Source organism: Misgurnus anguillicaudatus, chromosome 2 (genome assembly GCF_027580225.2).
Source record: "Misgurnus anguillicaudatus chromosome 2, ASM2758022v2, whole genome shotgun sequence".
NCBI classification, from domain to species: Eukaryota; Metazoa; Chordata; class Actinopteri; order Cypriniformes; family Cobitidae; genus Misgurnus; species Misgurnus anguillicaudatus.
The window spans coordinates 25147457-25165308 of NC_073338.2; the positions used below are offsets into that span (position 1 = coordinate 25147457).

At 38.1% G+C, this 17852-nt stretch overlaps 1 protein-coding gene and 1 long non-coding RNA gene across 2 annotated transcripts in view; one reads left to right on the forward strand and one right to left on the reverse strand.

The window, feature by feature from the left end:
• The window catches only part of xkr4 (XK related 4), a 54509-nt gene that overhangs the window by 7336 nt on the left and 29321 nt on the right, over nucleotides 1–17852 (forward strand). The window lies entirely within an intron of this gene.
• On the reverse strand, nucleotides 7042–8651 carry LOC129438680 (uncharacterized). Its single transcript, XR_012372924.1, has 3 exons — nucleotides 8429–8651; nucleotides 7802–7952; nucleotides 7042–7692 (listed from the first exon to the last, which is right to left on the reverse strand). It is a non-coding gene; the product is annotated as an uncharacterized lncRNA (long non-coding RNA).

Sequence of the window (17852 nt, forward strand, 5' to 3'; positions counted from 1 at the left end):
TTCTGACTCACTTCCCCTAGGCAAGATAAGACATGACCAAAGGAAGAAAAGTAGTAGTTTATGCTTTGACCTCAAGAAGTGTTAGATGTGCTTTAGTTTTTGTTTAGCATGCTGTGAGAATGGACTTCAAATACCAATCAGGAATAAATGAAGGCATGGAAAAGAGCAAGTTTCACTGCAAGAGGAGAACTATTTTTTGTTTATTTTTTGCATGGCTTAAATGTCTCAGATAAATATTTATGTCATTCTACAACTGTTGGTCCATTTTGATTTATTTTTATTTTTTGTAGTAAACGTCATCTTTAAGATACATTATTGCTTTTATTAATCTTAGAAATTATGACTCTTACAAGAAGCAAATGTTCAGGGCAGACTTATGCAAGTATATGGCGCAGCATCTCTCAAAGGAGATGAAACAACTGTTTTTTATTTGGATTATAAATCTGGTCTGAATCTCTCTGCTTAGAGCCTTGGGCATGATCCCACCGGCAGTCATTGTTTAAGTGTGTGGTGACCTGTTTACTCTTTAAGGCTGGTTTCTTAAAATATGGCATCTCACTAGATGCAGCAGTCCACCCTCGACCGTTGTGTCCTTCCTTTTCATTTCTCTCTCTCACACACTTATAATTAATGTTGGAAAATACAATTATGAATGGGAACATGGCTCATTTAACAAACAAACAAGTTCTGAACGATCCCATTTGTAATGTATATTTATGCGGTATATACAACCACAGAGGAAGCATTATTGGACTGATGCTGTTTCTTAAAAAGTCCCTCGCCTTTTCCCCTCTGATTGTTTCTAAAATATGATTTTTTTTATTCAGTTTTCGCTGTCTATCATATAATGTGCTTGATCATTAGACTCAATGCCATCCAGGCAGCTATTTAACCTGGCTTTGTTTTGGACTGGTTTGTGAATAGTAATTGAGGATGTTTAGCAACCCCTCATGATACTACTGGTGCCAAGACATCTACTATCAGAGGTAATAAGTTAGCTCAGAGTTAATTCACTTTTCCTCAGGAAGTCAGTTAATTGGCAATTTAACAGGGTAAGGTTGCATTATTATCTTTGAATGGATATCAAGTCTGTAATATAACACAAACGTCTGCCAATAATCCTCTTTTTTTTCTTTCTTTAAGTGTGTTGTGTGATCCAGATTAGATGATAATTGGCGCTCATTATGTGTCGTAGCAATTTTAACTGCCTGTATATGCTTTTTATAGGCTTTTACTCCCTCCAATGTGCTTGAATCTTGTTGACATGTTTATTGTTGTGTTGCATATAGTGATTTGCCCTGATTATGTATGTGGGTGGTAGAGAATTATTGCAGATTGTTAGACAATTTAACACAAATGGGTTTATAAGCCGCACTGTTCTTGTAGATGTAGACAGAGAGAGAGTTTGGGATAGGTTAGTTTTAACAGGGGTTTTCCCCAAAATATCATGGAGTATAACCTGATCTTTGTTTTATAGAAAAAAATTGATAGCTTTGTTTTATAGACAAAAAATTATTTTCGACGTAATTTTAAGTTGTTTCTTCTGTGCTCATGGCGATGTCCTTCAAAATGGCATATTGGAATTGAACCGTACTTTTATGAAGGAGGTACAGTATATGGCCTTCATTGATAAATGCTGTTTGGGGCTTAACACCAGCATGTTAACAACCTTTGCTTTGCTCTAAGCTGAAAACGAGTAAAGGAGTGGAAATAGATTCCCTTCAGCAGCCAAAGTCAATAAAAGAACCGCTCCGTGTCCTCTCTTATCCAGCTCCTCTGGGACCCTGCTTCAGGATGGGTTTCTCTAAGAAATTAACTCTTCCTATAGTCTCTGGATGGTGATCAGATGAAGATCAGTTTTACCTGTCCCTTGATACCAAAAACGGTTAGACCTTAATTAACAAACCTTTCTTCTTACTTGCAATCCATCAGGTCTGTTCACCAAGAGTATTAATGTTAACTAAAGTGAAGATGAATCCTATATAAGAAACCATTTTAAAATAGGAACCAAAACATTTGTAAGAACGGAAGCCAAGCTAAAATTAATTTTCATGGCTTATAATTGATTTAAGTTTAAACCTATAAACCTTACAAAGTAATTTCGTGTATTACATGGTTGCGTAACATACTGTATAAATATTTGGATTATTTTATTAAATGAATTGTGGAATGATATTTAAAAATTTTACCTGGAAAACCATAAATAACAGGATTATCATCATTATACAAAGATATGTAGCATAGTGGAATGTTGCATGTGAACATTTACTAAAATCTAAGAGAAATTCAACTAAACTGTGAATTTAAAATAAAAAGGAAATAAAAATGAATGGCGCTTTTTTCCCCCAGGCCGGATGCATGTGTGCATTAAAGATACACTCCACTTTTTTGAAAATATGCTCATTCCAGCTCCCCTAGAGTTAAACATTTAATCTTACCATTTTGGAATCCATTCAGCTGATCTCCGGGTCTGGCACTAGCACTTTTAGCATAGCTTAGCACAATCCATTGAATCTGATTAGACCATTAGCATCGTGCAAAAAAATAACCAAAGAGTTTTAATAGTTTTCCTATTTAAAACTTGACTCGTCTGTAGTTACATCGTGTACTAAGACCGACAGAAAATTAAAGGCTGTGATTTTCTAGGCAGATATGGTTAGGAACTATACTTTCATTCTGGCGTAATAATCAAGGACTTTGCTGATGTAACATGGCTGCAGCAGGCGTAGTGATATGCAGCGCCTCAAAATAGTCCCCTGCCATTGAAAGTAACCAAGGGGACTATTTTCAGCTGCTTCGTAATAGCACTACTAATATCAGCAAAGTCCTTGATTATTACGCCAGTTTGAGACTATAGTTCCTAGCCATATCTGCCTAAAACGCAACTTTTAATTTTTTGTCGGTCTTAATACGCGATGTAACTACAGAAGAGTCAAGTTTTAAATAGGAAAAATATTGAATATCTTTGGTTATTTTTTTAGCGCAATGCTAATGGTCTAATCAGGTTCAATGGATTGTGCTAAGCTATGCTAAAAGTGCTAGCGCCAGACCTGTAGATCGGCTGAATGGATTCCAAAACGGTAAAAATCAAATGTTTAACTGTAGGGGAGCTGGCAAATGAGCATATTTTTCAAAAGAAGTGAAATGTCCCTTTAAAGTGCAGTGTTTTGTTTGGCTGAAAGCTTGTGGCATGTTAGGGATCCTTCTATTGCCGTCACTACAAGCTAGGTTTGGCGTGGGATGCCCCCCTTGGATGAATATTTAACATTGCATGTTGTGAGAGGCCTGACTGCCACGTTTTGCATTATTTATTCCAGCCTTCTGCATCATCTTCAGCCAGTGCATGGAGCCCTGTCTCCACACTGTTTTAAATAGATAACATACACCAACACCAGACCACATGGGCACATCTGAGCATGTACAGAGGTTAAAAAGTCCACAGCTTTCTGTTTAATCCTAATTCGAGACATGCATTTAGATCTTTTAATCTCATTTCTTTCTCCTAGTCCAGAGGTTTTCAAACTTTATAATGCCAAGACTCCCAAATATAATGAATGGACATACCTAAATAAATCAATTTATATGTTTTATGTATAACACATATAATTGACCTAAAGAGAAAAAGGTTTTCAATTCAAATGTATTTGTACTGCAACAACTTCTACAATAAATCTTGTTTTATAGCAGCTTTACAAGGAATACTGCCTTATAAACCTCAGTGAGTGAGATGAAGGGGACTGTAATAATGAAAATTGACAGTGTTTGTTGGTACCCCCTGAGGGTCCCCGGACCCCGGTCTGAAAACCCCTGTCATTGCCAGCAATGGGATTAAATGGGGAGCAAGCTGAGCTCAGTTAGCTAAGGTCAAAGATTTCAATATGAAATTAAACATTTAACATCCTATTCACACAAGACCAAATGCTCTTATCATTATAATGATAATGTTATAGCTTTATACTTTTACTTTAATTGGAATCTATTTAGTAAACTTTTTAAGAGAAACATCTCAAATTAATGCATTGGTTGAGTCGGATTTAGTTAAGCAATGAGCGACAACATTTTCTTCAGGACAACTGTGTTTGTGTATTAACTACACTATCATGAAATACTAGGTGACTATGTATTTTTATAAAGGGGTCGAGGTTTGGCTGGTTAGCATGACCCAGTTAACCGCTGCTGCCTGATATCATAACTACACCATCTGACTGCAAAAAGTTTATTTTTGTATTGGCAGCTATTCAGATGTTACCATATATTTTTTTCATATAAAGCTATTACATATTTTCCCTCTCTGCTGTCTTTATGTGACAGCGCAGGGTAGCTGCTAGCGAAGGGTTTGAGACATTTATATTACATTTATGCGTTTGGCAGATGCTTTTATTCAATGTGACTTACAGCGCATTCAATTTCTACATTTTCAGTCTGTGTGTTTGCCGAGATCAAGTGACTGGCTCAAAAAATCTTTCTGAATAACTGAGTCCCCATCAGTCAAGATGCCATATTTCTTGTAGGTATATCTGGGTCACATCATTCGGTTCAAGTTCAACCAGTTTGTAACTTCAATTTAGATAATAATACTAATGGGTAGCTATAATAAATAATGGATTTGTTGTTGTATAGACCTTAACATAGTGTAAAGCTGCCATTGTCATTCATCTAATTAAAATAATTCTCACTCCTATAACTTATCCACATCTATTAATTACTCTAAATGCTAGAGACATTTAATAAAATGAATTATTAGAAAAATTTCAAAAGACAAGCATGTGATACACATTTTTCCCTCGATCTTAAATGATTCAACATGATCTAGACTGCGATACCAGCATGTTTCACAGCATGCTAGTGGTACGAATGTAGAATTAAGTATCAAACCCAGATAGCAAAATCTGGCTGGCCCACCACTGGGCCACATATTTGCTTGAGTTCTGGCCCAGTTCTGGCTGGGTCCCCGGCCCAAAACTGGCCCACACACTAAAAATTGGATCAAACTATTAAATCTGGGCCAGTTGTGGCCCACACCCAGTAAAATAGATCTTACATACTGACTTGGCCCAGATTTGGTCAGCACACTGTAAAGTGACCTAAATTGTTTATTTGGCCCAGGTCTGGCTAGCACACTGTAAAGTGACTTAAATTGCTTATTTGGCCCAGGTCTGGCTAGCACACTGTAAAGTGACTTAAATTGCTTATTTGGCCCAGGTCTGGCCCAGACCCTTTGTTTTATGTGGCTGACAACATCTGCATGGTCCCTGGGCCAGATGTGGCCCAGAAACTGGTAAATATTGTATCAAGAAAAATACACCCATTTAAGAAGATTAAGAGCCTTTTATTAAAAAAAATACACACATCACATTAATGTGAATTAACAGTTAACAAATAAATAAATATGAACATGTTTTAACATGTACCAACAATTAACCGTAATTTTGAACATATTAATTCTTAACAAATTCAGTACACTTTACAAAAACCCAATAAATACAAACAGACATATATCTCCTACACAACACATTTTACAAGCACATAACCCACTTTATAAACATTTTTAAAGGGATAGTTCACCCTTAAAATTATAATTTTCTCATAAATCACTTACCCCTGTGTCGTTCTAAACCACCAAGCGCTCCGACTGTCTTCAGAACACATCCCTAGAATTTTTTTATGAAAACCGGGAGGCTCCTGTCCGTCCCACTGACCCAAGCCAGTCTCACAATCCGTCTCCCAGAAAAGAACGAAAGACATCGCCAAAAAGGTCCACTTTCCATTAGTAGTTTAATAATAATATTATGAAGTGACAAGAACACTTTGTGCACAAAGAAAATAAAACAAACGATTTCAACAATTGGTTCTCCTCCCTAGTCGTTGAAAGTGAATTCAAGACCAGACTACAGCGATGCTGCCGACATCACCTGCAGCTCTCGTCACTTGCTGATGTGGTTACCAATGTTTTTTTTTCTACGCTTTTTTTTAAAGCATAATGCAAACATTGTAACAATACTTAAACAGCCCAAATAAATGTACAAATTACTTGGCAGCCTATTCTGTCTGTACGCTGGGAACTACGTCAGCAGGTGACGTCAGCAGCAGGTGACGTCAGCAGGATGCGCCATAGTCTGGTCGTTAACAGGCTTTGAACGACCAAGGAGAAGAACATACTGTTGAAAAAATTTTTCATTGAAATACTGATGGAACACTGAACTTTATGGCAATGTCTTTCATTCTTTTGTGTTAAATGGATTGTAAAACTTACTGAAATCAATGGGACGGACAGAAGCCTCCCAGTTTTCATCAAAAATATCTAAAAACGTGTTCTAAAGACAATCTAAGCACTTGTTGGTTTAGAACGACAGAGGGGAAGTGATTTATGATAAAATTGCAACCTTGGGGTGAATTATCCCCTTAAGCAATTACAGCGAGACAACATGTAAAACAAATTAATTAACATTTAAAGAAAAAAAATCTCTCTCTCACACACACACACCACACACACACATTGGCATATGTGGTTTACCGGGACAATTCCATAGACACAATGCATTTTATACACAGCTGGCATTCGGCGTCCTCTAAGCGTTTTCAGCCGCGTTTAAAAGTTTTGGTGTGTCCAGCCCCTAACTTACCCCAGTCCCTAGGGGCTGGACACACCAAAACTTTTAAACGCGGCTGAAAACGCCTTGAGGACGCCGAATGCAAGCTGTTTTTCAGCTGAGTGCCAGCTTTCTTCAGCTGAGCGCTTTGGTAGCTGTGATACTTCAGCTGTGAGCCGGTTGGTTGCTGAGGTAATGTCCCGCCCCTCCTCCACTGTGATTGGACGGCCGCGTGAGAACTGACATTGACGAGCGGAGCTTTTCTTCCGAAGTTGAACATTTCTCAACTCTCGGCGCTCAGCGCTGAGCGCGGAAAAACCGCAGGGCGCTGGTTTTCGGCGCGGAAGAAAACCGCTAGCTGCTGGCTTATTTGAAAAATGCCGAGTTTCCATTGAAATGAATTGAAAACATGCGCCGGCCGCGGGCGTATAAGCGTTGGTGTGCACGCCCCCCGGCGGTTTTTCTGCGCTCAGCGCCGAGAGTTGAGAAATGTTCAACTTTGGAAGAAAAGCTCCGCTCGTCAATGTCAGTTCTCACGCGCCGTCCAATCACAGTGGAGGTGGGGCGGGACAAGTATCACAGCAACCAACCGTCTCACAGCTGACGTATCAGAGCTACCAAAGCGCTTAGCTGAAGAAAACTGGCACTCAGCTGAAAAACAGCTGGCATTCGGCGTCCTCAAGGCATTTTCAGCCGCGTTAAAAAGTTTTGGTGTGTCCAGCCCCTAAGCCCAACCATAACAAAAATCTGTTGGAAGTCTTTAATCTGAAAAAGTACCACTTAGTATTGTGTCCCTGTAAAGCATGTTTATAGCATATTAAACATGTCATTATACACTATTCCCCATAAACCACATATACCAACCCACACGCACACACACCTCTCACACACAAGCCAAGTAATTAAAACAAGTTAAACACATTTAACCAAAACACCACCACTCTTTTTACAGCACAAAACATTCTCCTTTGCAGACTCAAACACAGGCGCTAACACTAACTGCTTTTCTTTTGCTAAAGTTGTCTCTTGCACCCACACTCTCGATTGAGCCACCTCTTCATTGTCCCCTCCACAACTGTAAGGGACCTTCTCCGAACTGCATCTTTAAAATAAGTAATCCATATTGTCATTGTGAAATCTTTAACATTTAATGAGCATATTAAAAAGAAATGTCTAATTTTTATTAACAAATAATTAACAGATATATTTACCAATCACTACCTCTCTGAGTTAGAGGGTGGCAAATAAAGTCTTTTCCATCCAGTTGAGGTTTTAAGCCAGGGAGTTGTCGGTCGCCCTCTTCAATATATGCCATGTGCAGTCTCGTACATCTGTCCCGCCAATAAGCCCCAACCAGTTAACCTGAAACAGATTTATAGTCTTAATAGTTGATCATAGTTTCATACAGGACACAGGTCATACAGTAGTTGATTGCTTATATCAAAGAGGTGATGCATGCTATTTTTTGTGTGCTAATTTAAGAAAAGTTGTGTGCAATCCATAGAAGTAAACTGTTGTGTGTTTGTTGTAGTCCAAGAAAAGAGATTTAAGTTGAAGAAGATAACTGGCGTCATTGTTTACTTACACTGTAAAAAATTTCTGTAGAAATTACAGTATTACTGGGTGTTACTGCCAACTAGTTGCCAGTAACTTACTGTGTAGATTTTACATTTATGTTATTTACTGGCAACAGTTTGTTCAAAGTTAAATTAACATAACATTTTCAGTCTTTAACTTCTACAGTAAGTTACTGGCAACCAGCTGCATAATTACAGCAAATTTTTTACAGTGTAGGGTTTTGTACATTTGCACATCGTTCACATGTCTTTAACACTTACACATCAAAGGGTGTGTAAATTCGTGAATCTGAAAAATGTGCCCTTCTGAAAAAAACAGCATACCAGCAAGACCAGCATATGTTGTGTTTTGGTGCTGGTTTGCTAGTGAACACCAGCTAAACAGCCTCAAACCAGGACCATCACCAAACCAGCATTAGCACCAGCATCCCATGCTGGTCATACCAGCAAGCCACAGCATATGTTGTGTTTAGGTGCTGTTATGCTGGTGACCACCAGCAAAGACCATCATAATTCCCATGCTGGTTTGATGCTGGATTTTTCAGCAGGGTGGTCTTTAACTTCTTAACTACTTTAGCTCAAATAAGGTTGTGTGTACTGCTCCTTTTTATGAAGATACGAACGTGTGTCTGAATTCTCTGCTTGATTATTAAAAACCTGTTAACCTGCACGTGAACGACGACTGGTTATTTACATCTTTCTAAATGGATTCAGCTTACTAACAACAATATTTAAGCTAACGTGATAGCTGGCTAAACATGCAGGAAAATTCACGGTTTTGAATATGTAGCAAACAATTCCTTTTCATTGTTATCATGCATTTTTAACATATAAAAACTAAATCAGTGACTTACCAGTTATTGATGATTGTGTCTGTGTCGAACGGGAGCTCAGCTTTGTGCTCTGCTTGATTCAAATCATAACAGCAGTCGTGATGTTGCCGTTCAACAGCTAGAGGGCTGGGCCCGGTTGCATAAAGCACCTTAAGTGTAATTTTCCCTTAAGTTGTTTCCTTTAAACTTAAGGGTGTTGCAGAAAAACCCTTAAGTTTTTTCTGTTGTGTCTCCATGGCAACAATAGTATTTTATAACAACAAACCGGGGTCACTGTCATGAAACACTTAACAATTACTCTTACCTAAGAGAACCGTTTAAGGGATTATATGCAAAACTCTTTAATTATTATCTTACAGAAGTTAAGGGGAATTTACCCCTTAAGTGTCATACTTAAGGAAAAAACTTAAGGTGCTTTATGCAACCGGGCCCTGATTGCCGCATCACGGAATCGGTCCGTGTACTGTATACTGTCCGTCTGAAGCATAAACATTTTTAAATTGCCGCCAAACAGCGTTACAACCGGCATGTGTCAGTTCCACTGGTATCGGGCCACATACTGAATTTCTGACATCATACACATCTTGGCAGTATCATATCAAACCATAATCGGTCCAGGCACAATGCAACGTAGTCGGTCCGACTACACAATGCCAGATTTGGCCCGATTACACTGAGACGCTACTTTAGTAGACCCGGACTTCAGCTGAGTATGCTTACACTCGGGCCAACAGCTATAAATAGTGTTTACTACTGGTATACTATTTCCTCATCTGGGCCAGTTATGGCGCATACACTAAATATCTGTCCGGCTTTCAGCCGACACTGGCGGAAAAAAGCCAGAATCGGCCCAGAACTGACTGCTATCTGGGAAGTGTAGTTATCAAAGCAAACAGAGCCACATAAGATCAAGAATAAATGAAGAAATAATCGGAAAATGCAAGCAAAAGAGACGTTGCAGAGGTTAGATGATAAATCGGTTTCCATAGCGATACACGCTGACATTATTACACTGTAGCTTGTTATGTATCACCTCCATTCGTCTGTTTTGCCAAAACAAATCTTGCTTCCTTGCTTTGTTGAGGCAAATATGCAGTTAGTTGGCATTAGTAATGTTGTAAAACAGTTTATAAACTATTTAGATGAATGAATATTCACAGTTTTTTCAGGCGCAAGCTTCTGGATGTGTTGATTTGTGCTGTTAGTGTCTGTGATGATATTTGACTGCATTCAAAGTCCCTTTAGAGATGTTGCGTCACTAGGTTGCCATCTTTGTAAAGCCTTCGGGCAGTTATTTCGGTCAGGCAAGACTAAAGTCCGATCTACTTGAATGGGGAAAGACAGATATCACAATTAAACAACATATTTCATCAACCGTAACATAACGTTTGTTGCTTAAGCTCAAATTGCGCTAAAAACAGCTACTGTACATATGCACAATTTAGCCAACGGCTCACGTGGCTCTGTATAAAGCCCCCTCCCTCAGAGAATCCTCTTGTCTTTATTGATTGATGACTTTTAAGACAGGAGACAGGACTTCATTCACCAAAGTGGCCATATTGAGCGTTGCATTGTCTCCTATTCATAGTAATAGGAATGATCAATCTTGTTATATCCAGTATCTTTGGTGCATTTTGGTAGAGCAGATTCTAGAGATGCAGCTGTTAGAGGTGACATCAGTGGGATTGACACAGACTCATCGCTATAGAAACAATGGCAAAGCTGACTCTAAACAAGACTGTGCCAGTAAACAAGATGCATGAAGAAAGTTCTTCTGTATTAAATAGCACTGCGTTCCTCTTCACTTATTCTTTATTTACTAATATGTGCAATTTATAAAGTCAGGCTGATGTTGAATTTTATTACACATAATAAAAATATATAAACATTTGGATGTGTATATTCATTAGAAAGAGTCTTCCTTCCTGTGAGGATGTTATTGTACATGCATATAGGGAAGAAAATATATCATGTTCTAGATTACCATGTATACTAACCTATATTTATTACATAGTTTTCATCATTTTTTGTTTTCTTCTCTTTTCACGTAAAGCTACTTTGAAACAATTCAACATTGTAAATTATATAATATTATATTATTATATAAATAAACTTGAATTGAAGAAACTAGTTTTCTGGGGAACAATGACTTGAGACTTGACTTGGACTAGAAAGCTAATATGAGGCTTGACATGAGAACAAAAAAACAAGTATACTTATCAACAAGGAAAAAATTTTTCTCTGAATATCGCAACAAAGTTTAATGTATGGTACAGTGCAGCTTTTCCAATAAATCTCTAGAAATAATTCCTTAGTCCTTTAAAGGGGACATTTCACAAGACTTTTTTAAGATGTCAAATAAATCTTTGGGGTCCCCAGAGTACGTATGTGAAGTTTTAGCTCAAAATATCATATATGGCGCTTACCATATATGGCGCTTATAAAATCTTATTTTCCATGTTTAAGTGCTATAATTGGGTCCCTAGTGCTTCTATCAACCTAGAAAATGTGAAAAATATCAACCCAATAACTTAGTTTTGGCAAACCATTCTCTGCAAGCATGTGAAAAAATAGCTTATTGAAATGTGGCTCCCCTTGTGATGTCAGAAGGGGGATAATACTGTCCCTTCATCTGCACTATCCAACCGCCGCATTGCCATTTAGTGCAGAGATCAGCTCATTAAAAAGGACACACCCCAAAACAACAAATTTTTGATCACACCTACAAAGTGGCAATTTAAACATGTTAAAATAAATTATCTGTGGGGTATTTTGAGCCAAAACTTCACATATATACTCTGGGGACACCAAAGATTTATTTTACATCTTAAAAAAAGTCTTGTGAAATGTCCTCTTTAATGCCTTCCAGAACATTTTTTCTTTTAATATATAAACAATATATCAAATGAAACAACAGACACTCTGCTTTGTTCTCTTTTTATCACCTCTCAAATATGTGTAGGTTTCTTTAAAAATACCACATTTTGAACAAAAAGCTGAGATAATTGTATTTTTGTGAAGAACTTTTGTTAGAGATCATATTCAGAGTGATGATCAAAACATACACAGTTTTTACTGTTTTTGGATCAGTGGATGCTTTTAGTTTTTTATAAGTTGGGTAAGCGCACCACCTAGTGGATAATAGCAGAAATGTGGATTGACGTAAAAATTGCAGGACAGTGTTTTTTTCTCAATTGACGAAATAACTTATCAACAGCGGGGAAAGAGTTAAGGAAGTTGTGTCACTGTGTGGCCATATTTGCCAAGCCTCCAGGAACAAGACCAACAAGACCTGTTGATTCTGTGCATGCGCAAAGTCCCTCTTTCAAAGGATCCCCTTCCTTTGCTTATCGGCTGCCGATTGGTTCTTTTACTGGGAGGCGGGACTAAAGCAGCCATTCTGACCTTTGTGTTCCATTCATGTCAATACCAGTGACGCATCTTGATAATATTATTAAATATGTTTCTTTCAATGAGGTTGTTCTGAGGTGTTCCTAATTCTGGTTGACCTAGTAACAACTATAAACAAATGAGTACCTGTCCTCCCAGATTAGGTGTACTCCACTGCTTTACTTTCATTGGTAGTCGCTCATCATTTGCATAAAGGAAAACTTTTCTAAACTTTGTTGCGTTGCTTGACGCACCCCATCTGGTCGCCAATGATCACTGTCGCCGGAACTTGTCAAGCTTCTATTGTAATGAATGAGATCATGTCGCTCTGCTACTTATAGTGTCTGGTAGTCTGAACGGTGCATTAGTCCCTTATTATCCTACAACAGACTCAGTGAAAATAACAACTTTTTCAGACTTGACTTGGACCTGTAAACATGTCTGTCAAACGCCATGTCACATAACGGGAAACTTTTATATAACTTAAATCACCAAATAACCCATTCGTTAATGTACAAAGAGAAAATTTCCATTTCATTTAAGGCTGTCACTCTGAAATGAAGAGCTCTTTATGTTTCACACGCCTCTTCAAACTGCTTAGCCTAAAGGATGCCTGCTGTTCCCGACTCACTGCCTCTGAGTCGAATTGAGCCGAGTTTTTCCCTCGAGCAGTTAAAGCGTGCGGTTCATCACTCATGATTACACGGGTCACTGCTCAGATTATTATGAATTTCACTTCCAATCCACAGAAGATCTCTTTGACCCCTCTGCGTGTCCTTAATTGCCCTCCAGGTCCTGATTATACAGTTTCTGTCTGATACGGGTCATTTCAGATGTCGTCACTGGTCCGGTATTCAAAGAAGTGCGCAAGTGTGCGAGAAGTGACTCATTTGCAAAGTGTGCCGCTCTGTGTGGGTGAACTCAAAATGAGTTCAAGAAAACGTCTGCCGTTGCTTTCATTCATTGAGTGTCTTTTCCCACGCATCTTTTCCACATCCACTTTCTCTTGAGGAGTGGGAAAGATGTTTTTAATGTGGATATCGGACCCAAAAGGTTTATAACACAACTGGAGAGAGTAAAATTGTGGCCATGAGGTCACAGAGGTGGGCCGATGCTCAACCTCCTGCATGGGTTATCTTGCATTTTACTCATGGGTGGAAACTGTTGTCTGTAAACAATGCAAAGCCTCAACGGAGGCTTTTCCCTCAAAGCTTTTCAAGGCTTAGGGAGGATGCATCTGGGTAGGCAGGCAGCTACAAACTTGCGTGAGATAAATGCTTGGAGAGATGGGGATTAAGAAGTGTATGAGAGGAATGACAAATCCCAGATTTCTCTTTTAAACCTGTTAATGCCGCTCTCGATGAGGTATAAATGCAGAACGTGTTTGATGACTCGAATCAAAGGCAGACAGAGACCCCCTATAGCAAGTTTGAGTGGCATCAGTATGCAATGTCTGGTGGAGATACTTTCCCTCCTCAAGTATCTGCTCTGTTACGCGTTTCATCCACACAGGTTGGATGTACAGCAGTGAGCTGTACACACAGGAATTAGGTTGAGTATGTGAATTCTTGCAGAATATTTTTGTATGGATGCCTGTTGGCGTGGCCAGGGAAAACCAGGTCAATCTTACGTTAGCCTGCGCAAGTGAACTGTGAAAAGATACGAGGTAAATTCACGCAAGAGTTGCACCACTTTACCAATGCATTTCAGCACAATGCTCTGCATCTTGTTAACAAACCACCCCTCAGTCTAATTTAAACAGGTGCTAACTGCACTAAATTAGCACTGTGCTGTATTTAAATAGTCATTGTCATTGTTTTCTGCTAAACGTGCTTCCTTTCAAATTAGGCCTATTGAGCAGATTACTTTACAGTGCGCCACTACTACACAAAAAAAGAGGACAATGAATGAAAGTTTATGTGTTTGCGGACATTTCATATATTATTAGAATGGTAATGCAAAGATGTAGAAGAACTTCAGAAAATAGCATGCTTTGTGTAGTTGATTAGGGGCCTGTAGTGCAATTGTCCTTCGTATCCTCCGCATATTACAAACTTTGTTATATGGCAGACATTTAATGCACAATGTAGGACATCATTCAGTTTCACCTTGTTTGTCCTGCACATACTATATTTATAGTTTGGTTGTGAAGAAACAATTTTGCAAGCTTACAATTAACATTATCAAGAGCACTGCTAGATCCTTATTATCCTGCACACCCTATTTAATCATATGCCCCTCCCATAGAAACTTGTTGTATAAACTGTACTATACAACAAAGGATGTTGTGTCTGTGACGTCACCCGAAGGTTTCTTAGGAGCATTTTTAAAGCCCAAAGTGAGCGGTGCCGACAATTGCACAAATCCCAGCTTCGATCTGTGCATGTGTGCAGCTGCAGCACAGCTGGGTAGCACCGTCATCGTGCTGCAGACCTATGAGCATACCAAGCCGCCCTGGGCCGTCATCACACGATAGCAGGTTTTATGAATGTGCGAGTCAAGGGTGCTAAGGGCGACACTGTGCAGAATAAATTCAGGAAAGTAAAATGTTTTGCTGGATGAATGTGCGCACGCAGAAGATCAGTTCGTCCATCTAAAGGCCATCATGGTGATGTTTTCTCGCAGATTTAATTTTCAAATACTCCATTTACAACGAAACTTAATTTCGTGCCCCATTAGGTTTATTTGTAATGAAAAGAAAAAGGAAGTACTGATGGTAACCAGAACGGGAACTTCAGGTGGTTTTTAAAGCAGAATCAGATAAGCCACGTTTATTTGTTTTTGAAAGCCGACCCGAGGCAGAGAGACCCACCTCTTATTACCACAGACCAATGGATCGATCTCTAATGATCCCACCCTTCTCCTATTACAAAGTATGTTGCCTTTTCCAGGAATAGGGTATAAAATAGGGAAAAAACTCTTGCTTTCTATACTAGTGTTTGTAAGTGCACTCTTAGAACGAATGTGTTAAAAAGAACACATAAGTGTTGATTCTGGGACAACACACTAAATGCGTTATCCCAGAATCCACCCATCTCTGTGTATAATTGAAACAACACATTTTGGGTTACTTTTAACACAACTTGTGTTGTATTTTAACACAAAATCAACACAAAATGACACATAATCTGTTAAAATTACACATAATGTGTTAAAAGCTTAACCCACAAAGATGTGTGAAAAATTAACACATCCTTTAGAAGAGTGTGGTCATAAAGGAGTTTCTTCACCTTTCACAGAATATAAGGTTTTTAACCTATTACTTAACTATTTAAGATTGATTAACAATGATTTGGGTCTTAGAATAACCCTAGTGTAAATGTTGTATTTTCTGAGATAAACACGAAACTTACAAATAATAAAGTCAACAAAATGTGTATGTGTATTTATAAATAATATTATAAAATATTTTTTAAATGTTTAACATTTGAATGTAGGACACACACAGCTAAGCATTATATTGTTTAATGATTTTAGTTGATAATCAAAAATAATTTTTATTAGAGTTAAAAAAAGTCAGTTCAACAGAATATGTCAATTATGACAATCTTTTATAATTTATAAAGTAGCTAAGGCACTTCGCTATTTAAAACATTACTTGTGTATTACTAAGAAATGCTTTATTGAACAGTTTATGCATATTTGTACTTCTGATGTTTTTAAAAAGTAATGGGACCTTATTTAGCAGAAGTACCGGTAATTGCATCGATATATCGACCAATAATTGTTATATAATAGGTTTATAAAAGCTATCTGTCCCATCTGTGTATAGAACATTTAAAGAAACATCACTAGTTTATGGTCATATCATGAAAATCAGATTTTTCCATGTTTAAGTGCTATAATTTTGGGTCCCTGGTGCTTTTATCAACCTAGAAAATGTGAAAAAGAACAACCCAGTAAATTAGTTTTGGTAAACCATTCTATGCAAGCCTGTGAAAACATAGGTCATTAAAATTTGGCTCCCCTTGTGATGTCAGATGGGGATAATACCACCACTTAATCTGCTCTATCCATCCACGGCACTGGCATTTAGTGCAGAGATCAGCTCATTTGCATTTAAAAGGACACACCCAAAAAATGGCACATTTTTGCTCACACCTACAAAGTGGCAATTTAAACATGCTATAATAAATTATCTATATGGTATTTTGAGCTAAAACTTTACATATGTACTTTGGGTACACCAAATATTTATTTGACATCTTAAAAAAGTCTTGTGAAATGTCCCCTTTAATGGTCATTATGAATGAATAGAAATAATTGAGTTCATATAACCACCAAACTCTGCATTGGTACCAGCAAGCAAAAACAGAGACAGTGAAATGACGGCTAGTTATAGACCCACCAAAGTGCGGCTATGAGTAACCTACTTCTACCCTAAATAATACCCCTTGAAATTTGGTTACATGCCGATTTTTGCCAAAATAAGTACTATATTTCATCATGTAAGCAAAATCACCAGGTGTTCAAGGTGTTTGCTTTCATTTGTTCTAAACGTATACGCATCATCTATGGGCCATGGTTAGTTGTCTAGACTTTCACTGACGGACAAAATTTTGCCTTGTTTTAACCAAAATTGGGTATCAGCAGATATCAGTCTGAATAATTGGCTATCAATATAATGGAAAAGTTTATGTCATTATTTATTTATCTTTATTGGTTATTGAACAAGTGTTGTGTTTTATTACAAAGATTCTTCTGTGTGAAGATAGCATCATCAGGTATGTTGAGCTCCAGTTGTTTGTTCATTGAACTCACTGGGAACACTGGGACACTATAGAGAAGTCTGGTGATGGTGCGTCACTTCTGGGCAGGACATCATCCGTTCTGATCGATATTCCCAGACAGTTCATCCGATATACCACAGCACACAGTGGACAGACAAGGGGGGAGGAGCAGATTTTTTGAGGAAATGATTAGAAAGGAAGTCTGCAGATTTGAAACCATTTATAACAAGATAAAATGACTTCTGTTTACAAATCCGAAAACAGTTTTTGCATGAATAAAGGAAACACATTCGTTTACAAGGCGTTTTCAATCCACTTGCTAAGTCTTTTGCCTTGGGAACCAAATGAAGTTTCTTGGAACACTACATACCAGCTTGCAATGGTCCTTATCTAAGGCTACATTACTCCCCACAGTATTTCTTGAAAAGAAAGTCATTCAGTTTCACACTCCCTAAAAACATTGTATTACACCTAGTTTTCATTGTGAAATATTTTTAGTTAGCGGCCAATTATCACTCAAAACGACACCGCTCGTGACCTGATATGATCTTGGGTATCGCTCTGGTGCTCTGTATATAGCGACCTGCTGAGAATAGGCCTAAGGGTTCAGATAGGGCTTGATGGATGAAACGGTAAGTAGAATGATAAATGAATTTGGATTTGTGTTTTAGTATGACCTTCTTTTATGTGCACCTTTCTTATCGTCAGAAATACAGATAGGAGGATTAAACG